The sequence below is a fragment of the Coregonus clupeaformis genome, unplaced genomic scaffold (genome assembly GCF_020615455.1).
Source record: "Coregonus clupeaformis isolate EN_2021a unplaced genomic scaffold, ASM2061545v1 scaf0482, whole genome shotgun sequence".
NCBI lineage: Eukaryota > Metazoa > Chordata > Actinopteri > Salmoniformes > Salmonidae > Coregonus > Coregonus clupeaformis.
Window position 1 is genome coordinate 116,257 of NW_025533937.1, and position 14,010 is coordinate 130,266.

Genomic DNA, 14,010 nt, shown 5'->3' on the forward strand with positions numbered 1-14,010 from the left:
TCTAAAACACTTGAAAATAGTCTCATTATCGTTTGAGGATTTGATCAGATACATTTTGTTTCAGGTGTTCATGGTCAGGGCTGTTTGAATGTGACTTACACCAAGAGGAGTATCTGTGCCTTGAAGGGGTCAACAGTGGACGTTACCTGCACTTATAGACATCCCAGCTGGCATAACGTCACAGAAGTATCCTGGTTCAACAAATGGGAGTCTGGAGTACTGCAGATCTAAGCCAGGACCCAGAGTATGCAGGTCGTGTGAAGTACCATCCAACTACAGACAAAGACTCCACCCTGAGAATCACAGACCTGAGAGAGAGAGTGACTCTGCTGAATACAAGTTTAGATTTACAACAACTGAGGTAAAATCAAGCACACCCTTCTCATTAACCTGTGGTGAGTTATTCACAGTTATTGATGAACAAATAAGGTTTTATATGTAAGATGGCTAAATAAAGAGCAAAATTATTGATTATTATATTATTATTATTTGTGCCCTGGTCCTATAAGAGCACTTTGTTACTTCCCACGAGCCAAAACTCACACTCATTCTTATGTTTAATAAATGTATCGTATAGTGTGTGTGTGGCAGGCTTACAATGGTGTCCAAAAACTACATTTGAGAGTGTGCTGACCCTGGTGCTAGAGGGGGTACACAGCTGGAGGTTGAATGTTTGAAGGGGTACGGGACTATACACATTTTGGGAACCACTGATCTAGTCTAAGTCATTATATTATTGGTGGAAATGAAGATGATTGTGCTCTTTTGTCTTCATTTAGCCCTTTTCAGACTTGCAGGTGAAGGAGACTCCTGCCACAGAGGAAGGGAAGGTACTACTGACCTGTAGCACCACCTGTACGCTAACTGACAACTCCAACCCCTCCTATATCTGGTACAAGAACAGACAACGTCTCACCAACCCAAACACCCAAGATAACTACCTCTCCCTAGACCAAATCAGCAGTGAGGATGCAGGCAGCTACTCCTGTGCTGTAAAGGCTATGATAATCTCTGTTCTGCTGTTACGTTTGTTGGGGAACCAAAGTCCTTGTAGAATGCAGTTGTAGGAATCATAGTGGTTGTTCTGATTCTCATCCTCTGTCTCTCTGGGTTCATGTGGTTCAGGTGAGTGAGAAGAGGAAGGAAGGAAGGAGCGAGAGACAGAAAGAAAGAGGGAGAGAGGGTGAAAGGAGGATCATTGTTTTACCTGCAGCACTGCTCCAGAGGTGTCAGGATAGAGGGCTCTCTATAGAGTGGTGTCCAAACCTGTACTCAGCACAGACACAGTACACAAGGTTCAAGATAACAAAGAATAAGCCAACGCAATAATTCCACGCAATAATTCAAATGATCTACAGCCACGTTATTACTAGATTTCACGACCGCTGGTCACATTTTCAATGCTAATCCTGTAGAATCAGCAACGACACTGGTCCAATTAATGTTTTTATTTTCAAACACTCAGCATATAATTATTATGTTTTCTTAAACTGTATTTTTAATCCTAACTCAACCCCAGAAACAGGAAGAGGATTTCCAGTACGCTGCTGTGGAATTCAACCTCCCCAGTGCTGCTCCATAGACTGTGTTTGAGTCAAATTAATGGCTGTTGTTGTTGTTGAGATGCCAGTAGAGAGCGCTGTAGTACAGTACACTGGAAACACCAGGTTTTAGTGTAGCTGGTGGGACATACAGAACTACAGAGATACCATAAGTCTATTAGTATGGTCACATTATGTTGTTGCATTTGTTTTAAAGGATTTTAATAGGGATCTTTTCCAACTTTCCTTCTAGTATAATACTTGTGCTCCAAAAGTTCACACATTTATTGTGAAGCCCTTTGGTTGTTAGGAAGAGGCATCATGAGGACAGGAAGCCAGCTCTGCATTACCCTTCAGTCCCTCAGTACATCTAGTTAGTGTCAACCACAGACCTCACACTCTTCTGTTTCACACAGCCAGTAAGGTCCCCTACCAAACCTCTCTCTCTTCACCAGGTAAGTACACTTGATAAGACATTATACCTCACCATTCTAGTTTTTATTGGGAATTTCTTCTGCAGAACACATGCTTGTATGTGAATGGTATTGTAAAATGTACTGGAGTGTGGTTTTATATATTTTGTTTTGTTTAGCATTGTTTTTTAAACACTTTATTTTTGTAATATTTAGTTTTATTATGTAGAAGAGACCAGGATATGTTGTTGCCCTGTGTCCCAACACTCAATGTTATAGTCATGGTCCTGAGAATAAAACAGGTTTAATACCATCAATAGAGAAACACGTGTCTTACAGTGCTAAAGGTCTGTTTTAATATGTGATTTTTCCTGCTTAATTGGAGTATAAGGTTGAGTTATTCACCAGTTATAAAGTATATTTTAGTTGTTTACCTTCATGTTTCTAAGACTGCAGGGAGGGAGATGCAACAATGGGCTTGAGAACAGCAGGAATGGATACCTAGGCCTGTGGTTTACACACATCTCTCAGCAACTGTGTAACAAACTGCATCAGAGTTAGCCTAACCATTTCCGGTACGCTACCCTATAATAACCACAATATAGTTAGCCTATCCATTCCCAATACGCTAGCCTATAATAACCACGATACAGGCCCTATACACCGGTACAGGACTAATGATGATACTAGTCTATAATAACCACGTTACAGGCCCTATACACTGGTACAGGACTAATGATGATACTAGTCTATAATAACCACGATACAGGCCCTATACACTGGTACAGGACTAATGATGATACTAGTCTATAATAACCACGATACAGGCCCTATACACCGGTACAGGACTAATGATGATACTAGTCTATAATAACCACGATACAGGCCCTATATACAGGTACAGGACTAATGATGATACTAGTCTATAATAACCACGATACAGGCCCTATACACCGGTACAGGACTAATGATGATACTAGTCTATAATAACCACGATACAGGCCCTATACACCGGTACAGGACTAATGATGATACTAGTCTATAATAACCACGATACAGGCCCTATACACCGGTACAGGACTAATGATGATACTAGTCTATAATAACCACGATACAGGCCCTATACACCGGTACAGGACTAATGTTGATACTAGTCTATAGTAACCACAATACAGGCCCTATACACCGGTACAGGACTAATGATGATACTAGTCTATAATAACCACGATACAGGCCCTATACACCGGTACAGGACTAATGATGATACTAGTCTATAATAACCACGATACAGGCCCTATACACTGGTACAGGACTAATGATGATACTAGTCTATAATAACCACGATACAGGCCCTATACACCGGTACAGGACTAATGATGATACTAGTCTATAATAACCACGATACAGGCCCTATACACCGGTACAGGACTAATGATGATACTAGTCTATAATAACCACGATACAGGCCCTATACACCGGTACAGGACTAATGATGATACTAGTCTATAATAACCACGATACAGGCCCTATAGACAGGTAGAAATATAAAAAGGCTGTATAAAAGCAATCTCAGAGGTCAGCTTCAGGTGCTCCTCTAACGAATTGGATGGTCTCACTTCCCTTCGTCAGGGCCTCATCCCTCTTTTGCACAGCCTCAGGATCGGCACTTGGCAGTTGCAAGTTGGTCGCTAGTGTGATGACAGGGATTGAAGCCCTCAACGACACCAGCCACTCCATTGTCAGCCGTCTCCTAACTGCATCTAAAGCCTGTCTCCTCTGTGCTCTGTTGAGCTCTATGTGTGAGTCCATGTGCTGGTCCAGCCTGCTGAAATGGGTGGAGCATCCCGTCCCTGCACACAGCTCCTGCCTGATATTGACATGTCCCAACTGCCAATGACAAAGGAGCACCCTCTCCTCTGTGTTCCTCACATTGTGGCCAGACATGTATCCATGAATCCATTGTGGTTGGAGTCCTGGGTCTCTTCAAGGGTTGCCTGGGTCTCCTCAAGGGAGGCCCGAGTCCTCTGGAGGGTGGCCCCATGTGGTCAAAATGAACCATACGCTACAGGTTAGCTATACTCACACCCCTGAGAACGTGTGCCAAATTCCATCACTCAGAGTCAAACGGATCAAGAGATATAAATATGTGCTTGTTGTAGCGCCACCGTGTGGTCGATCTGAATGTGCTTAGATATGTTGAGTCTTGACAGTATTTGGAACATGTGTATCAATATCCATGTCTGATTTATAAGCGTATATCTGCCACACCACGCCCAAATGAATGCTGATTGGTCAGTAGCGGCCATTTTGTTATATCCACAATAATAGCATTATTTAGTGCATGTAGCTGTACTCAGTCTCTCCTTTACTTTTAGCCAAGAGAGACTGGCATGCATAGTATTGATATTAGCTCTCTGATTACAGTAAAGAGAAAGACAATAACTGCTTAAGCATCCTGTTTTGAATTCATGATGAAATAACTGAAATTTTATTAATCACATGCACCAAATACAACTGGTGTAGACATACCGTGAAATGCTTGCTTATGAGCCCAGAGTTATAAAACGTAATAGTAACACAAAAGGAATAAAATACACAAGATGGAGCTATATACAGGTTGGTTGCCAACCACCATATAAAATCCACAGAAGATAAAGAGTGAGAGACAGAGACAGAAACAGACACAGAGTGAGAGAGAATACACTCACCAACCGAGAATTCACAAAATGGGACAAGCACCAAATTGAGAATCTGCATGCTGAATTCTGCAAAATTATCCTCTGTGTACAACGTAAAACACCAAATTATGCAGGCAGAGCAGAATTAGGCCAGAATTAGGACAATACCCACTATTGATCAAAATCCAGAAAAGAGCCGTTAAATTCTACAACCACCTAAAAGGAAGCGATTCCCAAACCTTCCATAACAAAGCCATCACCTACAGAGAGATTAACCTGGAGAAGAGTCCCCTAAGCAAGCTGGTCCTGGGGCTCTGTTCACTATCACAAACAGACCCAGGACAGCAACACAATTAGACCCAACCAAATCATGAGAAAACAAAAAGATAATTACTTGACACATTGGAAAGAATTTACAAAAAAACTGAGCAATTTAGAATGCTAATTGGCCCTAAACAGAGAGTACACAGTGGCAGAATACCTGACCACTGTGACTGACCCAAATTTAAGGAAAGCTTTGATTATGTACAGACTCAGTGAGAATAGCCTTGCTATTGAGAAAGGTCACCGTAGGCAGACCTGGCTCTCAAGAGAAGACAGGCTATGTGCACACTGCCCACAAATTAAGGTGGAAACTGAGCTGCATTTCCTAACCTCCTGCCAATTGTATGACCATATTAGAGACACAGATTTCTCTCAATTTACACAGACCCACAAAGAATTTGAAAACAAATCAAATTTTTATAAACTCCCATATCTATTTGGGGAAAGCAACAGTGTGCAATCACAGCAGCAAGATTTGTGACCTGTTGCCACAAGAAAAGGGCAACCAGTGAAGAACAAACACCATTGTAAATACAACCCATATTTATGTTTATTTATTTTCCCTTTTTTACTTTAACCATTTGCTCATCGTTACAACTCTGTATATAGACATAATATGACGTTTGAAATGTCTTTGTTCTTTTGGAACTTTTGTGAGTGTAATGTTTACTGTTAATTTTTCACTGTTTATTTCATTTTTGTTTATTATCTATTTCACTTGCTTTGACAAAGTAAACATATGTTTCCCATGCCAAAAAAAGACCCATGAATTGAATTGGTAATACATTATGTAAATTCCAAAATGGTGACAAATACTGACATTTAATCAATTACAAATTACATTACCCTCCCCTGGAATAAATAAATAAAATACTAAACTCTCCCACTTACTGAAATTGACCGGGAAATACAGTAATTGCATACATTTCTGCTTGTCCCTAAAGTATAATGGATTTATACTATAGTCCAGTTGGTGGCGGTAATGCAAGATATTGGATGCCAACCACCATTAACGCCCACTGAAGAAGAAGAAGAATTTCGTCATTACAATGTAAACGCGATTGTTCGACAGTCTGCTGGGTGAGGCGTTATACGTTCCTCCATTCATTGCCAAATGGGATTCCTAGATCCTCCTTTCTCTAATATCTCTGCCATGAGCTCTTGAATCGAGATAGCTGTGTATTTTCCTACTGCATGGCCAGTGTGAGTCAGAATGCTAACTAGTCAGCTACATTTCAGTCAGTAGTTGTACTTCCAAATGCGGTGGTCACTGGATAAACTAGCTATGAGTTGAACATGTCATAAAACGAACTAGTAGCCAGTTGTTGCCGCCCATGGTGGAATCATATCTAACCCACTAGCTCTTGAAGCATATGTTATGTTCCACACGAGCTCTCATCTAGCTAATGTCGCGATTGAGCATTTCGCTACGTAGCTAAGCTGTTTTATAACAAAACGATGATATGAATCAAACACTAGCTAATTTCCCCCCAACATCGGACACGCTCTAGCGGTTGGGGGACTAAATCACCTCGAGCTCAACATTTAAATGGACTGGAAAATAACGGTAAGTTTTGCGACTAGAGACACCCTTCTAGCTAGCTGACCACCGATTTTCAGTGCAATTTATGTAAGTTAAGTTAGGTTTTAGAGTTTTCAAAAAAGTTATATACTGTATGTACACATTTTGTGGGACACGCTGCATATTGTAAAATTCGACTGCGCGACAGACCACACCATTTCATATCCAACTTTTTACCTCTGAAATATAGCTAACGGATTTTCTAATGTTGCTAGCTTAGTTGCTAAATGTTGATAGAACTGCTAAGACAGCAAAAAGGAAAGAAATTGTAAGCGGTAGATAATACATATCACGAAAACAGCTGAATGTTGTCAAGCTTTACCGTATCAAAATTGGAGTCCTCTGACGGAGGCGTTTTTGCACAATCTGCAAAAATGTATTTGGAACTTTGAACCATTAACTTTTTTGACACCTATCACTGTTGGCTATGTTTCATCTTACAACAGCTACATAGAGGCAGTATTTAGTCAAATGTTACAATGTATGCATCAATATTCCCTATTCCCCCTCAGGAGACTGAAAAGATTTGGCATGGGTCCTCAGATCCTCAAAAAATTCTACAGCTGCACAGTCGAGAGCATCCTGACTGGTTGCATCACCGCCTGGTATGGCAACTGCTTGGCCTCCAACCGCAAGGCACTACAGAGGGTAGTGTGTACGGCCCAGTACATCACTGGGGCCAAGCTTCCTGCCATCCAGGACCTCTATACCAGGCGGTGTCAGAGGAAGGCCCTCAAAATTGTCAAAGACTCCAGCCACCCTAGTAATAATATAATAATAATATGCCATTTAGCAGACGCTTTTATCCAAAGCGACTTACAGTCATGCGTGCATACATTTTTGTGAATGGGTGGTCCCGGGGTTCGAACCCACTACCTTGGCGTTACAAGCGCCGTGCTCTACCAGCTGAGCTACATAGACTGTCATAGACTGTTCTCTCTGCTACCGCACGGCAAGCGGTACCGGAGTGCCAAGTCTAGGTCCAAAAGACTTCTCAACAGCTTCTACCTCCAAGCCATAAGACTCCTGAACAGCTAATCATGGCTACCCGGACTATTTGCACTGCCCCCCCACCCCATCTTTTTACGCTGCTGCTACTCTGTTAATTATTTATGCATAGTCACTTTAACTCTACCCACATGTACATATTACTTCAACTACCTCAACTACCCGGTGCCCCCGCACATTGACTCTGCACGGTACCCCCCTGTATATATAGCCTCCCTACTGTTATTTTATTTTACTTCTGCTCTTTTTTTCTCTCAACACTTTTTTGTTGTTTTATTTTACTTTTTTATTAAAAAGTTAAGGGCTGTAAGTAAGCATTTCACTGTAATGTCTGCACCTGTTGTATTGGGCGCATGTGGCCAATAACATTTGATTTGATTTGATTGAGTATTAAACTAATTGGGACACTAATTTTCATTACAGATAACATCAAACAAAAAACGTGGGTACACTTCCAGTTATTGTGAAAACTTTCATCACCTTTCAATGCCTTAGCTTTGAAATGTAAATGTTTATACATATTCAGATTGAGTTATCTTTCAAAAATGTGTATAGTATGCCACCACCACAGCATGGAGAAAGTCAAGAGGAAGCAGTGGAGTGAGGTGGACATGTTCCATGCCATGGAGGACTGCGGTGCAGGGATGGCTATCCGCCAGGCTGCCAAGGTTAGGCATCTTTTGTTTTTAGGAGATTACCATGTGTATGTGAATTTTATCTGCTAGTAACAGTTTTATTTTCTTATCTACCAAGGTGCATGGTGGACCTCGGCAGACCCTGGCGGACAGGCTGAGGGGCCGGGTGACCCATGGTTGTCGCAGTGGACCACCCACATTGCTTGCACCAGAGGATGAAAATTCTCTGCTGCAGTACTGTATCTACTGCGCCAGCCATGGGTTCCCCTTCACCAGACAGAGGCTGATGAAATACGCCGACAAAATACGCAGGTATTTGGTGTTCTATGTGTTTATGTATGTAGATTGGTGGACTGACTGTTCTCAATGTGTGTGATGTAAATGTGGATGTGTATGGTGATGCCAAAACAAACATTTTCATCCTGGATGGACAATTATATATTCTATTCTATTGTAGGTTTCGGCACCCAGGGAAACAATCCCACCACTGGGGAAGAGGTGGTGGGAAATGTTCAGGAGGAGGCACAAGAACCTGAGCATGAGGAGGCCGGACACCCTGGACAGGGGGAGAGCTGAGTGTGCCACACGTCCGACGATGGACACCTTCACTTCTTATGAGAAGCACTTGGAGGAGAGTGGGTTGAGGGAGAAACCCAGACAAATCTATAACTGCGATGAGTCTGGGTTTCGTAGCGACCAGAGCAGGCACAAAGTGCTGGCTCCCCAGGGCGCAAAACACGTGTACCAGCAGGCTCCTGGGACCAAGGAGCACATCACAGTGCTGGCCTGCTTCAACGCAGCTGGTGAGGATGTCCCTCCGTTTATCATCTACCCCAAGTGTTTCCCCGGTGGCCACTACACACTGGGAGGCCCCCCCCAAGCCTTGTATGGACGGTCAAGCAGTGGCTACATTGACGGGGACCTGTTCAGGAAGTGGTTTTAGCACTTCATTAAGCATGCAGTGAAAGAGCGCCCTCTCCTTCTCCTCTTCGATGGGCACAAGAGCCACATGGACCCGGAGGTGCTCGCGGCGGCAATAAGGGAAGGGCTTATACTTCTTTGTCTTCCACCACACTGCACCCATGTCCTGCAGCTGCTGGATGTGGCATACTTTGGCCCTTTAAAGGCTGAGTTCTCCAAGGTAGCTGGAGACCTTAGCCATTTTGACCACTCCTACATGGTAAACAAATCAGAATTTGCCAGAGTATTCCGCCTCCCATACCAGCGATGCAAGGACATGCGCTATGTGGTGGAAGGGTTTAAGAACTGTGGCCTCTTCCCTTTTGACCCTTCAGCCATTGAAGGGTCCCGTTTAATGCCGTCTCAGTCCCTACCGGGTCCCACCACCACCTCTCCTGGAACCAGCAGCACTGTGCCGTCCATCAGCACCTCCTCCCCAGCGACCACAGGAGGACCCTCAGCCCCTGCTCCAGTCCCAGCCCCTGCTCCAGCCCAAGCTCTAGAAGAGCACCCCCTAATAGAGGGAGGCTGATAGCGAAGGACCTGGGGCACATCCTTACTGTCCTGAAGTATCGGCTGGACTGATACAGAAGACTCCCTGTGGTCGCCACATGCCTCACCAGGGAGGAATACACGCGCCAGTGGCAGGAGAGGGGTGAGAAGGAGAGGGCCGAGGCAGAGGAGAAAGAGCGTCGGGCAGCCCTCAGAACACAGAGGGCACAGGAGAGCGCTGCCATGGATGAGACCATTGACGCCATCGCTTCTGCTGGACCCCTGCTGGAACCACTCCTGACAGCTGCATCACCACTGCCAGTGCCTCCCAGTGTGCAACACCTGTGGGAGCCGCCGGAGTCCCCAGCTGCAGAAGAAGGCCACGTGCCTACTCTCCCGGCCACACCATTGTCGGCACCTCAACCCCACCATTCCAAACACCAGCTCCTCCAAGCCATCGTCGGCGGTTTTGTCCACCACCACCCCCCCTGTCTGACACCACCAACACGGCCTCCTCTGGACCAACTGCATCCTCCGTCTCCCTTGGTCACACCACCATAGCAGCCTCGTCTGATGTTCCTGCCCCCTGCAATTTGAATAGCGCCTCCTCAGGTAAACACATGTTAAATTACGAACAAATTACTTTTTGTTATCTGTTTTATAAAACAGCAATGTACAAAAATAATAATCTCTCTTTACATATCTACAGTACATAACATCAGCCCTCAAGTCATCTCCACCTCCTCCAAAACCTCTGCAGCTTCCTCCAGAGGTATTAATGTAAAAAAAAGTTGAAAAGGGTTTTCATGAAACATGCTCTGTCTATCACTACTTTTTCTCCAACTGCAGCACAGAAAAGGAAGAGAAAAGCTCCACCGGTCACATCTGTCAAGCCACCCATGACACCACTCTCAGGTACTTCATCATCTGTTTTTCTCCTCTCTCAGTTGTATCAATTACTATTGTTGTTGAAGAACTTATACATTTTGCAAAACCATATTAATCAATTTGTATTATTATTTTATTTTTTATAAAAGACACCACCTGCTGTGCTCGCTGAAGGGAGCATGATCCGCCTGCAAGCTCCCCTCAGGAGTGTAGATCCGAGGTGCCATGGGAGTGCTGTGACTTCTGCCAGCACTGGTTCCACTGCAGGTGTGTGCAGTGGGATCCAGAGGTAGCGGTGGAGCTGGATTTTTATTGTGATATTTGTGACAATATAGAGATGGAGGTCGAGATTTAATTTTTTGTTTTGTTTGTGTTCATATGAAATTATTTATTTGTACAAAAAATAAATGTCTAAAATATAATATATATATTTATTGAACCCATCTTGTGTATTTCTTCCTTTACTTTCCAAGTGCACCTCTGCAACACAAACTCCAACAGTGTTTTCATTGTTTGTCAATGCACATAACTGAAATTAAAGTTTTATTTGATGTAAATTATTAATACTCATATTTTAGTATTCAACTGTTATCTACTTTCTCAAAACATAAGACGAATCTGTAAAACAAATTATGAGACATTATTTGGATACAACAGTTGGATTTTGGATGTTGGTGAACGTTGGTGTATTTGGATGTTGGTGAACAATTTTTTAAGAGTCCACAGGAGGGCGCACCGGGCTACGCAATGAAAAGTTGACAGGCAAGTCATTATTTTTTACCGGAAGGCTAGCCAACTATCTAGTAAACAATTCGGGTACGTGGTTGGCGTCTCTTTTAACAAAATTAAACGGATATATCTTGTAATTGAACAAAATAGTAAGGTGGCCAATACCTGGGGATAATACGGGACGTATTTTTTTTGCTAAACCGCTTATCAAAAAGCTGATAATAGAAGTATTTCCACTGAAATGTCAAACATGCTAATTGCTAACCCGTTAGCTAACATTTTTACGACACCAATAGTCACATAACATTGATGGCTTTCACAAGGTAACACTGTTGAAGGGAATATTTCTTAAACGCTGTTGAATATGCCGATAATTCGGTTCCACGCTAGCTAGCTAGCTAGCAAGCCATCCTCTGCGACAATGTTATTGTGGCGCAGGAATGTCAGATTCATGTTTTAATTGTGTTAACTGTCATTGAAGTTGATGGTTACTACTGGTTTCAGATCCGAAGTAAGATACTTTTATCAGTACACTCGTAACAACCTAATCATTACGAAACATATATTCGATCAAATAAGCCTCTTCCTCTGTTTTGAAAGGAAATGACTTGTTTAATACATATGGTGGAAACTCTTGACTAGCCCATGCCTCCACCAACCCAATGCTATTAGATTTGTGTGAAGTAGTGAACGATTGAACATTTTAGGAAAAATGAGATATTCGAGGGATGCACCCAAATCAATCAGAGGTGTAGACTAAATTAATCAAATGTTTGGTTTAATGATAAACTGTGTTTAATATTTATTGTGGCCAACAGGACAAAGGTAGCCCGTTCCCCTCCACCCTCCCGGAGTCCCCAGGTCAAAAGCCTCCCGGTACCGCTTTACTGCAGGTTCTGGTCGACTGCAGGAAAACACCGGGGCAGAGTGGAACTGAGAGAGGAAGAGAAGGAAGATGGAGATTTGATTTCATTAAGTAAGAACCATGGTGTGTAGATTAGACTACAGTTTGCCTCTGTAACAAAAGCGGAGGTGCATAAAGATGGCGGCCCGCATGTACTTACCACAAATTCCTCGTTTTGCTAAGTTCACTGTATTGTACATTGCTCTCCTTTACTGTTTTTTGGTATGGTCATTAGCAAGTAAACCTGATCCCAATTTTAGCTTCAAGACACTGGCAATTAGAAAAAACGAAAAAGTAGATTTATTGGAACATTGAACAATGTCGCGCACCTTCCTTTCAAAAATTCAGTGGATCGTGCTAAAACAATGACGTGATACCAGAATTCTGCCATCTTTATGCACTTTGGTCATTTATTGATTCATTATATATTGATGAAAATATATGGGTCATTCCACCCATTTTTAAATAGTTTAACTTGGTCCAAAAAATATTTCACGTAATTTTTACATTCTGGTCATCTTCATAAAAAACATGTTTTCCCATCTCAAGACATTTAATAAAAATATTACTACACTAAGTGCCTATGTGCCAAATAAAGTAACAGTGTTGACTGTAAACAACAAAACCACCAGATTACATGGGTAAAATAGTCCTTTAAATCAGCCATAAAACCCCTCGTGACAGGAGTAATGGAAGGTTGTTTTGTGAAACAGGGAGTGGCAATTGAATGCAACCTAAACAAAAAAAATGTAATTGTAAAATCTTTCTAGCATGTCTATGTATGGGTAAAAGGGTTGACTTGCTCAGTTTTCCACCACAAAACAGCAGTAAATTAACAAAAAGAGTAGAACAAACTCACCTGCTTTTACTGTAGGATTTGAGTATTAGATGTTAAATGTTTCTTTTGAAAACATATTTTTTAAAGGAATAGTTTCACCATATTAAAATGAGTTCAGTTCATGTAACAGGGTTTACCTTAAAATGAGGGACAGACGTAAATAAATTGCTAATCACATTCATAATAATCTTCAGAAATGACTGTCAAAGCAAACAAATAACTAGTGCTTTACAATGAGTATGTTTACATGTGTTAGGTTCTGAACAAACAGAGTAAAAACTAGAAAAAGCTAAAACCAAGTTTATTCACCCAATGGGTCATACAGCTGCAAAGACAAAGACATGCACATATATTTATACCCTCCTACTAGGCGGAGTCAACTCCTTGCACATCTAGACAGCCAATACATCTCTGTTGCTAGGCAGGAACTGAATTGGTTCCTCTCACTGGTGTAGTCATGCCCCTGCCTGATGCTAGAACCTTCGTGGGCGTGGAAGTATATGTGTGTGAAATAGGACTGTTTCTTCTCACTTCATCTGACCTGACCTAGGACTGAATTCCTCACTCCTCCCTAATTCACGGCTGTCCTACCTTATCAGTGACTGAAACCAGACAGTTGCCCTTTGCCTCCCTCCTTAGGAGCCATGATATGAACAATAACATGTTTTGACAGAATGTAAACTTTCTGCACTCCCCCTTGTCTCACTCAGTAACTTTCCATACACTTAGTTCCTATCCACCCTCCATTGACCCCAACATATACATTCCTTATACATGGAAAGGAATCAATAAGTTCTAGTGTGGTAACATTAATAGGTATATTTCAAACTAGAATCCAACACATGCACACTCATAATTTGAAATTAAACTAGTTATGGCAGTAGGCCGAGTATGGCATTAGTCATGTAAACACCTTACTCTGCATATCTTAATTGGCTTAAGGTGGCAATCAAGTAACGCTGTTAAAAACATGTGGTTTTCTGAGCAATCTTTTGAATGATTAGTACACGTACACGCC

General features: G+C 42.3%; 1 long non-coding RNA gene across 2 annotated transcripts; it reads left to right on the forward strand.

Annotated features, from left to right (window-relative positions):
* Positions 1 to 10,209: 10,209 nt before the first annotated feature.
* LOC123484877 lies at positions 10,210 to 10,709 on the forward strand. 2 transcript variants are annotated; one of them, XR_006658760.1, is made up of 3 exons: positions 10,210 to 10,245; positions 10,483 to 10,548; positions 10,671 to 10,709. It is a non-coding gene; the product is annotated as an uncharacterized LOC123484877 (long non-coding RNA). The 2 variants fall into 2 exon arrangements; XR_006658761.1 differs by lacking the exon at positions 10,210 to 10,245 and adding an exon at positions 10,364 to 10,405.
* The last annotated feature ends 3,301 nt before the right edge of the window (positions 10,710 to 14,010 follow it).